The following is a 15623-nucleotide window of genomic DNA, read 5'->3' as shown; positions in this document are numbered from 1 at the left end:
GCCTTTCTTTGTTCTTGTCTCGTTTAATATAGGACTTAGGATATTACCAAATGAGTATAATAAAACGACAAGCGCCCCATTTTATTAGCCCACCCCTACCAAATCCTTTTAACTGTGTTAGTGGAGGGATCCCGTTTTGTAGGAGAGATTACATGAAGCACTAAAGGCATACAGTTTCCTAAGTCTACCACGCCCTGGGTTGTGCACCAGTGAACCTGGCCCCTACTGGCCACAGTCTTCAGACACGTGCTCTCTCCACCACTCCTTGAACAAGTCACTTCCTTTGTGTCAGTGGCCTCCCCTATGAAACTACAAACACCACGAAGGTCATGTGTCCGAGGAAGTAAGGTGAGGCAGATTTGGGTCCAGCTCTCATATCAGGGTTTACCCCTATGTCTTTGTTTCTGGGCTGGTCATCTCCAGTGAACCAACATGACCTCCACTGTTGCAAGGTAACTCCTTTAGAAAACATTTGGACTCTTAAAGCCAATAGAAAGTCTTTATTTGCCAACTGAGGGCTACACAGGGAACTTGCTCAAATCATGTGACCCAGAGTCTCATCATTCTTTGCCTTTTATGCACAAAAAGCACATCCTGTTTGACACTTTTTAGTCATCAAAAATCAAAACTACAGAAGCGAAAAACAAGATTGGTACATTTAGGGACTTTCCCAGGTCCTGGAACTATGCACTAAGTCTTTCATGGGTTTGGTCTTTGTTCCCATTTTTGGCAGGTGTTGGGGCCTATGTTGCTGAGTTCAGAGGTCAGAATGGTGCCTTTAACATGCATCAGTTGTGTTACGGTCTTGGGGCCTACTAAGGTTTGGGGCCGTGTTATATCACCAGGCCATACCTTGTTCATAGGAACCAATAACTACTTGCCCTGCATGCTGCCTAGTCTCATGTCAATTTGACACATACACTGGAAACTCTGAAATTGAGAAAATGCTTTCATAGGTGTAATATTGAGTTGGATGTGTTCCTCCCGGCCTGCCAAGCGCTTTGCGCTTGGACTCCAACTCCCAACCTGCCATGCGCTGACCCCACAGGGTATTTAAGCTCGCACCGAAAAGACAAATACGTGTTTTGGGGTTTGCCTGTGTGCTCCCTCTGTCTTTCCTTCGCCACCATGCTTTCCTGGCCACCCGGGAGTCCGCCGTCTGTTAAACTCGGACATTTAATGTGTCTTAATCTGGTTTGATTGGAGTTCTTTGCGCCAGTGGAGAGGTTTTTCTTAACAATAGGATCCAGTTGAAAGGCATTTCCCAATTAGTGACTGACGGGGAAGGCCCAGCCCATAGTGGGTGATGCTATCCCTGGGCCGGTGGTCCTGGATTCTCTAAGAAAGCAGACTGAGCAAAGTGTGAGGAGCAAGTCAGTCAGGAGCACCTCTCCATGGCCCCTGGGTCAGCTCCCACCTCCGCGTTCCTGCTTGAGTTACTGCCCTGACTTCATTTGATGACTGACTCTGATGTAGAAGTGTAAGCACGCCCTGTCCTCCCCAAGTTGCTTTTGGTCATGGTGTGCCATTGCTGCAGTAGCCACCTAAGGCAAATGGGTTTGGTGTTAAGGTCAGCTGGGGGCTAAGGGGTTTCATGAGGTTAGCACAGGGGGTTAGGGGTTGGCCTTTAGGGTTATACTTATTGCTAGGGTTTATTTAAAAGGGACACCTATCATGCTATATTTTACTACTATACAAGAGTTAAATATTTTATTTTCATCTCATGTAGCAGAACACATGCTGTGGTCCCCCTTTTTACTTTGACCCCATTCCCAAAAGATCACAAAGATCTCCAACCTTCCTTCCCCCAGTGCATGTCCTGTGGGAAGGGGCATATTTGAAAAAACAAAATAGGTGAGGAGCAGCCTGAGGTGGGTGCTTCATTGCCACCAAGAGCAGTGGTGATGTTAGTATTCAGGCATCTGTACTGGCCTGCCCTTGGGGTCCTAACAGGAAATGTCCTCAGCTGCAGCCACTAAGAGCACCTCCTGTGCTATGTTCCCTTTCAAAAGGTGGGCTTTGCCCAACTCCTGTCTCTTCTTTCTCTGTCTTTTTCTGCTTCTTTGCCCCCCCTCTTCTCTCTCTCTCTCTCTGCCTCTCTCTTCTCTTTTGCAGCTCCTGTCCCCAGAGGCTGGTCTTTCCTCTTCCCTCCCACCTGAGCTCTATCCTATAGCGTCTTTCTCTCAAGCACTGCTTTTTTTTTTTTTGATACAATAGTGCTGTCTGGGCTTGGGCTGCTGTTGGGAGTCCATGGCTCTGTTGGTGTTCTCTGTTGATGTACTTGGCTCCTGATACCACCAAAGGCAGAGATGCTAGACCCTTCGCTGGCCGCAGCTCTAGGGAGAACTGGTCCTGCCCCTCATGGGCTACAGCACTCAGAAGAGAGGGTCCTACACCTCACATGGGCAGCACACTATAGCTGACCCCGTTTGCGGGGGCGTAGGCCCTAAGGACATAAGAATGGGAGAAGCATGTGGTGTCTGCCATGTGGTGGTGTGGGTAAGGAAAAGATGCCCTTCTTCCCCTCTCCTCTTGCCACCTGTAGCAGGTGGGAGACCTGACCCAACATGTCATCAGCTGCAGCACCCCTGAAAACAGATCTTGCACCTCACCTGGGCAGCACAGTAGAGCTGACGGGCACAACTGAGGCAGCCCTACGGGCTCTAGATGGTCATAGCTGGTATGGCCTCCCTCATCTGCAGTACCACAGTGGGAAGAAGGGAAAGATGCCCTCCCCGCTCGCCCTACTGCCTTCAGCTGGCGAGGGAGCTGACCTCTCCTTTACCAGCTGCAACACTCAGGAGAACTGGCCCTGCGCCTTGTCTGGACAGCATGGCAGAGCTGACCCTGTTGGTGGAGGTGTGGTTGAGCCAGCCCTGAAGTTGTGAGCTTGGCGGACTCTCCCTACTACTAGTCTGTTAAGCGGCTGTGTGGGCCAGGGAAAGATGTCCCTCCTTACCCCTAGCTCCTAGCCTCCAGCAATAGACGTGGGAGCTGCCCTCACCACACCAGATACATCACTCAGTTGCAATCAGGAAAGCAGGACCCTTGTCTGGGCAGTACAGTAGAGACTACCCTGTTTGCGACCCTGTTCGCAGAGGCACCAGTGAGCTGGCCCTGAGGGTTTGAGAGTAGGATACCTGGCCACATTCCCTTCATCTGCCACGGAAGAGGGAAAGATGCCCTCCACCCCTGCCCCTGCCGCCTGTGGTAGGGGAGGGATCTGACACCCCCCCTTTACCAGATGTAGCACTCAAGAAAGTGGGAACTGCACCTAACCTGGTCTGTACAGCAGAGCTGACCCTATAGACGGACGTTTGGGTGAATGGACCTCCAATAACTGAGAATCGGAGATCTGATGCCACCCCTCATCTGCCATATGGTGATGTGGGCAGGGGAGAGACGCACCCCACCCCGGCTGCCCATGGTGGGTGGGAGAGCTGGCCCTGAGGTCATAAGAACAGGAGCGCTGCCCCTGCCCTTCACCAGCTGTGGCACTCTGGAGATTGGTCCCTGCACCTCACCTGGGCAACACAGAAGAACTGGCGCTGATGGTGTAGGTGTGGGAGAGCCGACCCTGAGGACTTGAGAGCAGAGAACTGGCCCTGCCCTTTGCTTAGTGCTGCAAGGGGTGAACCAGCCAGGGTAGTGCTGGAGAGCTCCCCCTGGTGGTGAGGACAAGGGAGAGCCGGCAGGTTGGGCAACCCTGCCACTACCGGGGCCCAGAACCAGGGTTATGAGTTGGCCCACCCCAACATCCGCCCCATCTGTGATCTGCTGGAGCATGTGAAGGGACCAGTCCTGCAGACCCAAAGCTGCAGGATCTCCACAACACAGAGCAACAACAGGATATCCAAGAGGAGTCCCAGTGAGAACCCAGCATCCATAGTGTGTTAGAAACCAAAGGCGGATTTATCCCATGCTTTTTTAGACCTTGGCCAGCTGGCCTTGGTGAGTTCCCGATAGAACATCCCCATTGTCTTAGTGTGTGGGTGCACCCCTCGTGGTCCTGAGTTCCTTGCTCTTGCTCCGTCTCCTTCTGCTCCTGATTTGGACCATGAGATTTCTGTCCGGTGCTCCCATGGGGGTCTCTGTCTCTGTCTCCTTTCATCGCCTGATGAAGGTTAATATTCATGATCTGGCGCCCTCTTCTGGTGTGTGGGAAGCAGAATGTTGTACACATAATAAATAAATTTTAAAAAAAAAGATGTATGGACAAAAGGGTCTGCTGTGTGACTCACTGCGTCACACTACAGCTTCCATGATGAGATTTTTCCTTTCCTTTTCCTTTTTTTTCTCTTATTTTTTTTTATTGGGAGGTTTGCAAGTGCAGAGGGGGATATGTATTTATTTATTATGTATACAACATTCTGCCTGTGTGTATGTCTGCAGGCCAGAAGAGGGCACCAGACCTCATTACAGATGGTTGTGAGCCACCATGTGGTTGCTGGGAATTGAACTCAGGACCTTTGGAAGAGCAGGCAATGCTCTTAACCACTGAGCCATCTCTCCAGCCCTAGAGGGGGGATATGAAGGGATGCAGAAATGAATGGGATCAAGATGCATGATGTGAAAGACACAAAGAGTAAATAAAAAGAAAGTTTAAAAAAAGACACAGACTAACAGAATAGGTGCAAACCCCCGTCTATCCTTTTGCTACACCCAAGAAACACACCTCAACATCAAGGATAAACATTACCTCAGATTGCCAAAAGATATTCCAAGAAAATGGACCTAAGAAGCAAGCTAGTGTAACCATTTTAATATCTAACAAAATAGATTTCAAGCCAAAACTAATCAGAAGAGATAGGGAAAGACACTGCATACCCATCAAAGGAAAACTCCACCAAGGTGACGTGGTTACCCTGATACCTAAACCATGTGAAGACCCAACAAAGAAAGAGGATTACAGAACAATTTCATTCATGATGTAAAATCACTCAATAAAATACCTGCAAACCAAATCAAACACATAAAAAAGATCATCCACTGCAATCAAGTAGGCTTCATCCCAGAGATGCGGAAATGGTTTGACATATGAAAACCAACAAATATAATCTACCATATAAACAAACTGAAAGAAAATAAAACCCACACATGATCATCTCATTAGAAGCAGAAAAGGCCTTTAACAAAATCCAACACTCCTTCATGGCAAAAGGCTTGGAGAGATGAGGGATACAAGGAACATACCTCAGCATAATAAAAGCAGTTTACAGCAAGCCTGTAGCCATCATCAACTTAAATGGAGAGAAACTCAAAGCAATTTCACTAAAGTCACTAAAATCAGGATCAAGACAGGCTGTCCACTCCGTATCAGTTGGGCAAAGCAGCAGCCTACAGCATGGAAAATGACTTTTATCAACTCCACATCCAATAGAGGTTTAATATCCAAAATATATAAAGAACTCAAGAAACTAGATATCAACAAACCAAATAATCCAGTTAAAAATGGGTACATATCTAAACAGAATTTTCAACAGAAGAATCTAAAGTGGCTGCGAAACACTTAAAGAAAAGTTTAACATGCTTAGCCATCAGGGAAATGCAAATCAAAACCACTTTGAGATTCTATCTTACACCTATCAGAATGGCTAAGGTCAATAATACAAGTAACAGCTCACACTGCCAAGGATATTGACCAAGGGAAACACTCCTCCATTGCTGGTGGGGGTGCAAACTTGTACAGTCACTTTGGAAATTAATATGACAGTTCCTCAGGAAACTGGGAATCATTCTACCTCAAGACCCAGCTATACAACCTTTGGGAATATACCTATAAGATTCTACCACAAGGACACTTGCTCAGTTATGTCCATTGCTTCTCTATTCGCAATATCCAGAAATTGGAAAAAAAAAACCTAGATGTCCCTTAACCAAAGAATGGATAAAGAAAATGTGGTACATTTACACAATGGAGTACTACTCAGCTATTAAAAAAATAATCATAAAATTTGCAGGCAAATGGATGGAACTAGAAAAGATCATCCTGAATGAGGTAAGCCAGACCCAGAAACATAAATAAGATATGTATTTGCTTGTATGTGAATATTAACCATTAAATAAATGATAACCGAGTAACAATCCATAAACCCAGTGAGATTAGGTATAGAGGAAGGGACCAGGTGAAACACAATGGATCTTCCTGGGAGGGGAAAATAGAATAGATTTTTATGTGGACTGGAGGTTGCGGGGGCTGGATTGACAAGACATGGTGGGAATGGTAGGGAATAACAGGAGAGACAACTAGAATTGAGGGGCATTTGAGGGGTGGTATGGAAACCTATTGTGATGGTTTGAATGAAAACAGTTCCCTTAGGCTTAAATGAAGTGGCACTAATTGAAAGGATTAAGACTCCTGGCCTTGTTGGAGTTGGTGCGGCCTTGTTTGAGGAACTATGTCACTGGGGGTAGGCTTTGAAATTTCAGAAGCCCAAACCAGGATCAGAAACATTTGATCTTGCTCGTGCTCCGTCTCCTTCTGCTCCTGATTTGGACCTTGAGATTTCTGTCCGGTGCTCCCATGTGGGTCTCTGTCTCTGTCTCCTTTCATCGCCTGATGAAGGTTAATATTCATGAGGATGCCTATGTGTTTGATCCTACTGCACGTACTGGCTTTGGGGGAGCCTAGGCAGTTTGGATGCTCACCTTACTAGACCTGGATAGAGGTGGGCGGTCCTTGGGCTTCCCACAGGTCAGGGAACCCTGATTGCTCTTCAAGCAGATGAGGGAGGGAGACTTGATCGGTGGAGGGGGAGGGAAATGGGAAGCGGTTGCAGGGAGGAGGCAGAAATACTTAATAAATAAATAAATTAAAAAAAATAAAAAAATAAAAAATAAAAATAATAAAAAATAATAAAAAAAGAAACATTTGATCTTTCTACTACCTATGAATCCAGATGTAGAACTCTCAGCTCCTCCTACACCATGTCTGCTTGCTTGCTGCCTTTCTTCCTGCCATTCTAATAATAGACTAAACCTCTCAAACTGTAAGCAAGCCCCAATTAAGTGCTTTCAATTATAAGAGTTGTCATGGTCATGATGACTCTTCACAGCAATAGAACACTGACTAAGACACCTAGCATAGTGAAACTTAGTAAAATATAGGAAGGTGATCCTAATGATAGCTCCAAGTAATGGGGAGACAGAGTCCTAACTGGCTGTCTCTTGTCACCAAACAAAGCATACAGTACTGGGACTGGGTTACATCCAGTTGAGTTGTTGGACAAAGAAGTCCCATGGAAATCCCCAAACAACCCAAGCTGTTTCCAAGACAATAGGTTGCTTTCCACAAATTGACAGCAAGCCCCCTTGCTAAGACAATACCCATGAAGAGTTCAAGCTAATACCTACATAGAACCTTCACCCCTATGTTCTAGTGTCTTTTTATACAGAAAGTTACTCTATAGAATACCAAAATAGAAATGTATATACCAAAAACCTTTGATCTACAATGGTTTCCTGCCTGCAAAATATTTTAGGGCAATGGTAGCACAAACTTGTAGAAACAATCAACCAGTGTCTGATTTGACTTAAGGCCCACTCCATGAGATAGAACCCATACCCAACACTGTGTGGTTGACTAAGAACCAGAGACTAGATAGCCCAGAGACTTAAGGTAAAATCAAATACTATTGGTCTTTTGTTCTAAAGTAGTAATAAAATCACTCCAAATGATTCTCTATTATACTCATAGATCCATGGCTTATTCAGCCATCATCAGAGAAGCGTCCTCAAGTAGCAGATGAAAACAAACACAGAGACCCACAGCCAGATGTTACACAGAGAGAGAATCCATGGAGCATTTAGTTCTAAATGGGATGTCTTCATAAAACATCTCCCCTTGGAGATCAGGAGAGGAGAGAGAAACTTTTATCATTAGTTTTAGTTTATCATTTGTCTTAGGGCTTTTATTGCTGTGAAGAGACACCATGACCAGCAACTCTTATAAGTGAAAACATTTAATTATGGTGGCTCTCACAGTTCAGAGGTTCAGTCCATTATCACCATGACTGGGAGCATGGCAGCATGCAGGCAGACACAATGCTAGAGCTGAGAGTCCTACATCTTGCAGGTAACAGGACGTTGTCTGAGACACTGGAAGGCATGCTGAGCATAGGAAACCTCAAAGTCCACCCCCATAGTGACACACTTCCTTCAACAAGGCCATACCCACTCCTACAAAGCCACACCTCCTATTAGTGCCACTCCCTAAGAGATTATAGGAGCCATTTACATTCAGACTACTATAATTACCAATATGATTTTTTTTTAAAAAGAACACATTCCAAGTGATTGCACTCCCAAAGGATGATTCTTCTAAAATAAGCATGGCCATGACTTTGCTTGCTCTCATCTTTTCTGCGATCACTGGTCGACACTTTAATGTTACTCTTGCTTAAACCTCACATATTAGTCTTGCAAGATTTGTGTCTTCTTGGAGAGCTAATGATTTTAAGCTCCCTTTGACAGGAATTCCAGATAACTCTTATTACTGGAAATGCAGAATTTCCTCTTCAATCAAAGGATGAGATAGGGAATTTTGTAGTTTTCTTAAGTAGAGAATCTGCCCACCGTCAGCTGAGAAATAGTATTAGAAGGTTAATTGATCAGCACTGCCTTAATCTGACTTTCTATTGCTGATGAAACACTGGTAAAAGGTAACTCGGGGAGGAAAGTGTTTGTCTAATGTATGCTAATCATTGTCCTTCACTGAAGGAAGCCAAGGCAGGAATGGAAGCAGGACAACCATCATTGATCAAGGAAGCTTCCCCACAGATTTGCCTACAGGACAATCTGATGGTGGCATTTTCTCTGTTGAAGTTACCTCTTTCCAAGTGATCTTGGCTTGTGTCAAGTTGACAAAGTAGCAAGCATAATTGACTCCTTGTCAACTTGACACAAGCATATCATTATCAAACCCTAACTTCTCCCCCTTTATTTCCAAGATCTCATGTTAGTATCACAATACATCAGTTAATCTATTAGAGATTACTATAGCAAAGTCTCTTTCTCTCTCTCTCTCTCTCTCTCTCTCTCTCTCTCTCTCTGTGTGTGTGTGTGTGTGTGTGTGTGTGTGTGTGTGTGAGAGAGAGAGAGAGAGAGAGAGAGAGATCTGAACTGTCTCTATTGCCTATGCCTGTTCTGTGTCTCTGTATATATCTCAGTCTGTGCTTGTCTCAAAAAATAAGTGCTTTGCTCTGCATTTCTTAAACATAAAACAGTATGGGCAGGGAATTAAAGATTCTTTATAGAAATCTCCAACAGAGGTTTTGTTTTTGTTTGTTTTTAGGAGGCTCTCACTTTGCAGCCCCAGCTGGCATGGAACTCACTCTGTAGGCTAGGCTATGTCTCTGCCACAGTAACCCACCTGCTTTCCTCTGTTGCTGGAATCTCCCTGTAAGCAGCATGTGATACTGCTGAGAAAGGAAGAGAAATGTCACTGAAGCCAGGATAGTTTGCATTTCCATCTTACACTAAAGCCACAAGGTGGGGCCAGCAAGCAGGGAAGTGGGAATTTTCCAGACAGAAGCATACCTGCCAGTTAGCCTTTTATTTTAGAGGCATAAATTATAGTTGACAAGTTTAAGTTTCTGTGATCAGGCTCCTAAAGGCAATGACTGCCTTGGGGCTGGGACTTTCCCATGTCCTTGGCGCCTCTCCAGAATAAGAGTTAGAGGGTTAGGGTAGAGTTATGGTTAGGATTAGGGTAGGTTAGAGATTGGGTTAGGGTTAGGGTAAATTAGGGTTTTGTTAGGGGAATTAGGCATGGGTTAATGAGGTTTTAGTATTTGGATTAGAAGTTTAGGGCTAAATTTAGGATTTAGGATCCTGTTTAAGGTCTCTACTAATAGAAACATCAGTTATTGTGTGTATAATGGCTTTCTTGGGGACCTTATTCTTGGAAACATTTTTTTAAAGACATTGACTGGCTCCATTATATATCTATGTAATATTATGGTTATTTTTAATGTCTAAGCTGTTTGCAAACATCCTACACACATCCCACATTTTACCCATCATGACACATTACACACACACACACATACACATACCATATTTTATCCATCACAACACATTACACACACACCACATTTTACCCATCATGACACATTGCACACACGCATACGCACACCACATTTTACCCATCACAACACATTACACACACACACAAGCACACAATCCGTTCATAGATTTTTATCCTGAAGACGACTTGTCCTAATAAGTCATAATTCTTTTTGCTTGGTGATCATTTCTGGATATCTATCTTATCCTCTTTAGGCATCCAAACATCCAGGGCCTTTCTTCATTTTGAAGATAAGTATTTTCCTGTAAAGACAAGAAGAGAACCCTGCCCCAACCCTTATGAAATTCCCTTACCACCTGTATGGTTGTCACCTCTGTGGTTGAGCTGTCATTTCTCTTTCTCAAGAGGTTTCTCCTTTTCAAACCGAATCTTTATTAATTTGATGGTATCCATAGCTTTTCTTCACTTGTGGAAACAAGAACAAAACCCCTTCTCCAATGCTTCCATTGTGAGGTCAACACATCCTTGAAATACACCAGCTGATTTAACTGAGAAGTTTTTTCTATTATTCAACATCTCTCTGCTGCTGTTGTTCCTTTCTCATCAGCATTAAGCAAATTCAAGGTTAATAAAGCCTGTGTTATCTATTTCTGGGGGTGTTTTCCAATCCTTTCTGTTTATTTAACATACCCTTTATAGTTGAATATGATCTTTCTATATCTGCCTGACCTGTAGGATTGTTTAGTATACTTCTAATATGCTTTATATTAAATAAGAGAACCCTGTTTCATTTACTTAGATACATATGCTGAACCATTATCTGTCTTTATTTGTATAGGTATACCCATAATGGCCATAGATTCTAAAAAATGTATGATTACTGAAACAGCCTTCTGAGCTCAAAGCAGTTGCCCATTGAAAACCTGAATAAGAGTCAATGGTGTGGTGTACATATTTTACTTTTCCAAAATCTGCAAAGTGGAACACATCCATCTGCCATATTTCATTCCTTTGAGTACCCTTTGGGTTATTTTCTGCAGGTAGCAGTGTTTGGTTATAGAAAGAGCAAGCAGGACATCTCTTTATGATATCCTTAGCTTGTTGCTATGTAATAGGAAACTCTTTCTTTAAACCTTGTTATTTACATGATGTCTTTTATGAAATTCTGAGGCCTTCAGCATATTTCCAATCAATAACCAATCAATTTCTGCATTACTTTGTGCTAGAGGAACTGGCAGACCCATATGGGATTAGATGTGTGCTATGTATACGGAACAAAGCCTATTCCTGATTATGTCTTGAACCTGAATGAATAATGAAGTCAATTCTGTATCATCTGGTGTAAATTCAGCAGTTTCATTATGCAAGGCACTTCTTTCTGCATATTGTGAATCAGTAACTATATTGAGAAGCCTTTTAAAATCCCTTAGAACCATATCATATAGTCCTGTCTTTTGGACAGAAATATAAGAGCTTTGTTCCACCTGACTCAAATCTTCTGATTTGTAACCTGCCTTTCTTAATTTACCTGCATCAGTATAGGATGGATCCAGTAATTGTTGCATCATGTACAGTCTGATGAAGAATTCCAGTAGTTATCTTTATAAGGTTAATTCTGTCACTTTAGGATACTTGCTATTAATCTTTCCTAAAAAGTTAGCACAAGCTCTTTGCCAGGGTTCATTGTTTTCCCATAATTTTCTAATTTCATCAGTAGTAAAAGGCATTATAATCTCTACTGGGTCTATTTTTGCTAGTTGATGAAGTGTCAATTTTCCTTTTATAATTAATTCAGAGATCTTTTCCATGTAAGTTTTACTTTTTTACTTGGTTTATGTGGTATACAGATCCATTCTAAGATAATATCTTCCCTCTGAATTAAAATTCCTGTAGGGGAAATTCTGGAAGGTAATATGACTAGAATACAATTAAGATTTGAATCTACCCTATCCACATGTGCCTCCTGTAATTTCTCTTCAGCAACAGTTAATTCTTTCTCAGCTTCAGCTGTTAATTCCCTGGGACTGTTTAAGTCTTTGTCACCATCTAGGGTTTTGCTTAAATGAATTATTAGATCAGGTGTTATCTCAACTAGAAATGTTCTATACTGAAAAAGTCTCCAACAATCTTTGAAAGTCATTAGGAGTCTTCATTCAGTCTCTCCTAATTTGTGCCGTTTGTGTTCTAATTTTCTGTAAACCTATTTTATAACCTAGGTAATTGACAGAACCTCCTCTTTGTATTTTTTTAGGAGCAATTTGTAATCCTGATTTAGGCAAAACTTTCATTACTTCTTCAAACTTTCTCTCTTTCTTTTGTTTGTTTGTTTTTGGTTTTTGGTTTTTGAGACAGGGTTTCTCTGTGTTGCTTTGGAGCCAGTCCTGGAACTAGCTCTTGTAGACCAGGCTGGTCTCGAACTCACAAAGATCCTCCTGTCTCTGCCTCCTGAATGCTAGGATTAAAGGCACTTGCCACCACCACCTGGTTTTTACATGTATTCTTATGATTATCTGAATTTCCTTAGTGTCTGTTGTAATGTCTCTCATTTTTAATTTTATTAATTTGGATAACTTTTTCTTTTGAAGAAAACAAGTGAAATATCTGTACAGTGAAACTTTAAGATACTGAAAAAAATGAAGATATCAGAAGATGGAAATGCTCATTGATTGGAAAGATAAATAGTGTTAAAATAGTCATCTTACCAAAACACATTTACAGATTCAACCAGTTTTTGATTGGATTTCAGACCTGCTCCATTGTATTGAACCCATATCTGACACTCTGAATGAGGCCAAAATGTGAGACTAGATGGGTCGTAAACCTCCTACTGTTTTTTTGTTTTGTTTTGTTTTTGTTTTTTGTTTGTTTGTTTGTTTGTTTTGAGACAGGATTTCGCTGTAGTTTTAGAGCCTGTCCTGGAACTCACTCTGTAGATCAGGCTGGCCTCAAACTCACAGAGATCCACCTGCCTCTGCCTCCCGAGTGCTGGGATAAAAGGTGTGCACCACCGCCACCCGGCTCCTCCTACTGTTTTATAGCTAAATGAACATAGCAATAAAACAACTCAATGGCATATTGCTCTATGCAAAGAACAGTGCGTCCCTCAATCCTCACAAGGGAAGCATTTTACAGAGACGGTAATTAACAAAGAGATGTACAACTGGTCAGCTGGTCAGCCCTAAATGGGAAGCCCTTTTCAAACCCCTCCTCTTAAGGCTCAGGGATCTACATGTAAAAGGAAGTAGAAAGATGTTAAGAGATGGCAGTGAACAACTCCAAGGACTGATGTACATATGAATGCACATGAAACTGGTAGCAATCTCAAGACCTGACAAGCTTAAGCCAGACGAAATCTCAGCACAGAGATAGGGAAGTGGCCGCAGAGAGGCTGTGTGTACTGATAGCTGCTATTAGGGGAAAAATCAGGTTTCTTCAATGGCTGGATGACCCTATGTCATCCACACTCCAGACAGGCCCCAGGCTCAGGAGCACTCAGCCAACACAAACCAGACTCCGGTGTTTTGTGGGCTTATTTTTGGGTTTTGGGTTTGTTTTAAGAGAGAAAGAACATGAAATTGGGTACATGGAGTGGTAGGGGGATTTGGAAGGAGTTGGAAGAAGAGAAAGAATGTGATCAAAATGTATTATATAAAATTCTCGATAAATAAAAAGACTTTTCAAACCAAGCCCTCCCCCCCCAAAAAAAAACCCTCAGTGGTTTCTTGTATTAGTTTTGTGTCCTGATACTTTGCTGAGGGTGCTTAGAAGACTTGAGAATTTTCTCTTGACTGCTGAGGATCTTTGAAGTATAGGATCACATGTTCTGCAAGCAGAGGAAACTTCCGTTCCTTTTCTGCTTGTCTCCCTTTAATGCCATTCTCCTGCCCCACTGCTCCTTCTAAAACTTCAATATGGTGTTGAATAAGGGTTGAAAGAATGTATCCCCGACTTTTTCCTGATTTTAGAGAAAATGATTTCAGTATTTTCTCTTCTAACACGCTTGCTGTAGATAGCATTTATTATGTTGAAGTATGTTTCTTCTGCTGGTACTTTTTCAAGGCTTATAAAGAAACATTGATATCGTTCAAATTTCTCTTTTATAGTTATTCAGATGATTATATGATTTTATATTTGAGTGTAATTATATAGTTCAATTGTTAATTTGTATATTTTAAAATATCCTTGTCTCTCTGGAATGAAAGCAACTTGTTCATGGTGTATGGATTATTTTAGTGTGTTGTTGAATTTGGTTTTTGAATATTTTGTTTAATTTTTTATCTTTGACAATTTCATATGTGTATATAGAAATCTATTGTGATATTATGTACTCTCAATGACCCTCTCTTATCCCACTCTCACTGATTCTTCTCTTTTCCTGTCTATTCTGTCTTCTACTTTCAGGTCTTTCATGGGTTTGTATACCTCACCAAGTAGAAATAGAGTTGCTTGCACATAAACTTCCCAGTGGCTACATCACTGAAAAACACTGTTGCCCCTTCCCCAGCAACCATTAACTGCCAAAAGCCCTTCAGAGGGGGGATAGGGCCTCATGATAGAACATTGAAGGGCCCAATTTTGTGAGCGAGAACCACCCACATCAATCACTAATTATGAAAATGCCCCACAGGCTTAATTATAGACATACTTATAAAGGCATTTTCTCATTTGTGGGTCCCTCTTCTCAAATAATTCTAACTCATGTCATGTTGAAAACAAAAACTTTGGATTTTGTTAGTATCTATTATGTATCTATTAGTATCATATCTAATTTTATCAATGGAGCTTTTCCTTTTTTGGTTGGCTTGATAAAGCGTTTCTCAATCTTGTTTATATTCTCTAAGAACCAAATCTGTGTTTCGCTGATCCTTTGATATTCTTCTTTTCATTTCCATTTCATTAATTTTTGCCTCAATTATTACTTTCTTTCTACTAGTTCCAGTTTTTCCCTATGTTTCTTTTGTTTGTCTTCTTGTTGTTGCTTTTGACATAGCCTCTCATGTGGCTCCACTTGGCTTCAGAATCACTCTGTAATCGGGGAAGGATAGCAGTGAACACCTGTGTCTCTTGCTTCTGCTTCTTAAGTGCCGTCTTGTGTGTGTAAGACCTGGAGCACTGGTTCTCAACCCTAACACTGCAACCCTTTAATACAGTCACACATGTTGTGGTTACCCCAACCATAAAATTATTTTCATTGCTACTTCATAACTGTAAACTTGCTATTTTTATGAATTGTAATCAAATAAATATGTTTTCTGCTGGCATTAGGTAACCCTTGTGAAAAGGTCATCGTTCAACCCCCACAGGTTGAGAACCACTGACCTAGAAGAACATTAAGTCATTATAGAAATTTCTTTGATTTTTTTTTCCAATATGGGCAATCACAGCCGTAAGCTTTTCACTTAGAACTCACTTTTCTGTACCAACTTCTGTTTTCATTTTCTTTTTCTTTTTTCTTTTTTTATTTTCGAGACAGTGTTTCTCCGTAGCTTTTGGTTCCTGTCCTGGAACTAGCTCTTGTAGACCAGGCTGGCCTCGAACTCACAGAGATCCGCCTGCCTCTGCTTCCCGAGTGCTGGGATTAAGGGCGTGCGCCACC

This window comes from Microtus oregoni, unplaced genomic scaffold, assembly GCF_018167655.1.
Source record: "Microtus oregoni isolate MIOR12 unplaced genomic scaffold, Mior012 000010F_ref0000083, whole genome shotgun sequence".
Lineage (NCBI taxonomy): Eukaryota > Metazoa > Chordata > Mammalia > Rodentia > Cricetidae > Microtus > Microtus oregoni.
The sequence above is the reverse complement of the archived record's forward strand: the minus strand, read 5'-3'. Positions refer to the sequence as shown.